Source organism: Tupaia chinensis, unplaced genomic scaffold (assembly GCF_000334495.1).
Source record: "Tupaia chinensis unplaced genomic scaffold, TupChi_1.0 Scaffold144336_1, whole genome shotgun sequence".
In the NCBI taxonomy this organism is placed as follows: Eukaryota; Metazoa; Chordata; class Mammalia; order Scandentia; family Tupaiidae; genus Tupaia; species Tupaia belangeri.
In genome coordinates, this window is record NW_006204194.1 from 28,351 (window position 1) to 31,681 (window position 3,331).

The following is a 3,331-nucleotide window of genomic DNA, read 5'->3' on the forward strand; positions in this document are numbered from 1 at the left end:
AAAAAAGTTTCAGGAAAACAAAATGTATCTATTAAATGACTGCAGTAGGATATGTAGCCCCAGTTAGGTGCTAATTTATAGGATGTGTAAAGTTAGACTTGTGCTCATGGAAATGTGTGTGTCACATATGTTTGCTAGGAGGGTATTTGGATTGATGAGGGTCTTTGGTGATTCAATAAAATGTTGGGGGGAAAATGGTATAGAAATAGATAACAGAGACAGTGTGGGAGGAGAACAGGAGGTGGCAGAGGGTAAGAGAGGGAACCAAGGATGGGGGGAAAAAGCAAAACATACAGAAAACAAGAAATCGAAGATCATTTGCTAATAATAACATGTTTGTTGATGTGCTTGATTGAGACAATATACAGTGTACTCTGGATGGAAAATCTCATTTTGTATGCTGTAATGATGTACAGTAAATGAATGCAAATAAATTGGAAAAAAAAATTCATGGTAACCAAACTTCTCAGATTTTTTCCAAATTTAGTAAAACTTTTAAGTCCATTAATTATGGGGTAGACAGGTGGCATCAAGGTAAAGGCACTGGATTTTTTCATGGTTTACTGCAGTTCAAGTCACAGACCTGGTGGCTTGAAATTCACATCAGAGGGACCAACAGTTAGTGTAATGACTATGTCACTGAACTCCCATGTAGTCGACCGTGGTTTGAGTCCTGGACCCAGTGGCTTAAATTCATGCCAGGTGCGTGTGCATGCATGCCAAGATTCCAAGAGGAGAATGGAGGAGAAGGTATTGTGGCATAGCCATCATGCCTGGTGGGGGGGGGGGATGATTTCTCACTTTATGTCTCTCTGTCTCTCTCTGTCTTTCTGGTGAGTACACATGCCCTATAGCAAAAACCTCTCAAAAAAAAAAAAAAGAAGAAACAAAGAAACAAAGAAACTCACACCAGATACATATGCATGAGTTTCCAAAACCCCAGGAGAAGAATGAAGGAGAAAGGATTGTGGGTATTCATCCCCCTAGTGGGGATTTCTCATTTTCCCTCTCACTGTCTCTCTCTAGCAAGCATGCACACACACACACACACACACACACACACACACACACACAATTATTATGCTAATATAGCTAATCACAAAGTGAACAATTAAGAAGGGGACCTGTCCCTGAATGGTGTACTAAAACATAAACTGAGTCATTAATTCTCCTAGGGGTATAGCTGAGGATATCAGAATCCAACTAGGTTTGATGGTATAAGGGAAGTAGCTCATTGTAAAGAAATCTATTACACCAGACAGCATGTTTACTTGAAGTACAGCATGAGAGCAACAGAAGAGAGATTCATGGATTCATGATTTTGTTGAAGAAAAGTAGATACAGTCTAATTTCTTCATTACTAGATATCTAGCCAGGAACACTTTTATGTCAGTAGCATATGTTTCCTATTTGTTAATAATTTCTAAAGCTCAGGACCTGTAGTTGGCATAATGGCTATGTCACTGGACTTCCATGTAGTCAACTGTGGTTTGAGTCCTAGACCCGGTGGCTTAAACTCATGCTGGGCGCGTGTGCGTGCATGCCTACAATCCTGAGAGAAGGGAGGAGAAGGGGTTGCAGTGTGGCCACCTCCTGGGGGGTGATTTCTCACTTTCTATCTCTCTCTCTCTCTCTCTGTCTGCCTGGAGAGCACACATGCCCTATAGCAAAAACCTCTCCAAAAAAAAAAAAGAATCATGGCAGATTTAGAAAAGGGAAAAAGCCATATATTTCTGCTCCCCAAAAAATGAAATTTTATCTGAGGGCAGCCTGTGGCCTGGAGATTAAAACAGGTGGGTCCCATATGGTCAACCACACAGTTTGAGTCCTGACTCTAACAGCTTAGGACAAACCAAGCACATATGCGTTCATTCTCAGAATCAAGAAAGGAGGGAGAAGAAATTAAACAAAGAGGAAAAGAAGATAGAAAAGAAAAAGAAAGGAGAAAGAGAGATAGAAGAGACAGGACTGTAGGGTGCTTTATCTCTCTCATTCTCTCTCTCTCTTTAGTGCCTTCACCAATGAACAAAATTTTTTTGAGATATTTTTGCTACAGGGCATGTGCACTCACCAAAGAGACAGAGACAGAAAGTGAGAAATCATCCCCCAGGGGAGATGGTCATGCCACAATCCCTCTTCCTCCATTCCCTTCTTGGGGCGGGGAGATTTGGGGCATGCACACATGTATGCCCAGCATGAATTTCAAGCCACCGGTCTAGGACTCTAAATGTGGTCAACCACGTGAGAGTCCAGCACCTTAACCATTATGACACCTGCTGGGCCCCTAGCAAAAATTTTTTTTTGAAAAATTAAACTGAATCTATACTTGGTTCAACCAACAATTTTAATATATGGGAAACTTCTGCATCAATTAATTCAAGTATGATAAACTTTTCTATGTAGTTCTAAAATTACACACTTTTTTGTGAATTCAACAAGCATGGGATGTTCTCATCTCTGCTCTAAAAATTACCTTATGAACACATTGGGCACCCAATGGGCTTCATGATAAAAATGTAACCAGGGCACTACCCACACAAAATAAGGCTTGCCAAATACTCAGACACACATAATCTCAAAATAATAATTACACAATGAAGAAGTCAAAACATTTGATACTTTTTAAATGTTACTTGAACAGATTGGAAATAGACCTTAAAGGTCTCTAAAAATAATCTCGGCAATATATAAATGAGCACACTTACTAGAAGGCCCATCCCCTCATTTCCAATGAAGGACTGATAGTAACTTTTGATGAATGGAAGGCATTAATGATACATATGAACATACTTTCCAAATTTGAAAAAAAAAATTAAAAGAAACTTTGAAGGTATGAATTGCCAGATTAAAGTTTCCATTACTATGGTCAATAGCCACATAAAAATTAATATTAAAACATGCAAATTTCACAGATAAAATGGAGACCAGGGGCCTGCAGGAGGCGTGGTGGTTAAACGTGCTGGACTCCCACATGCTCAACCATGGTTCAAGTCTTGGATGTGGTGGCTTCATTTCTCATTCCCCCCTCCTCTGGTAAAATTAGAAAATATTAAGGATAATAATAAATCAAGTTAAAATAATTATTTAAAAAAGAAATGAAGACCAATATACCTTCTAATTTTTTCTTTAATGGGAGATGTATTTTTGTAAGTATATCTGATTTACAAAAAGCAGCCACTGACTTTACTATTAAATATTCTGACTGCATCCTGTAGAAATTTCACCTTAAGTGCCTTTAGGCATCTTGCAATAACAATAGTTAGCATTTGGGCCTTTTGGCCGGAACCGCCATCTTCCAGTAATTAACCAAAATGACGAACACAAAGGGAAA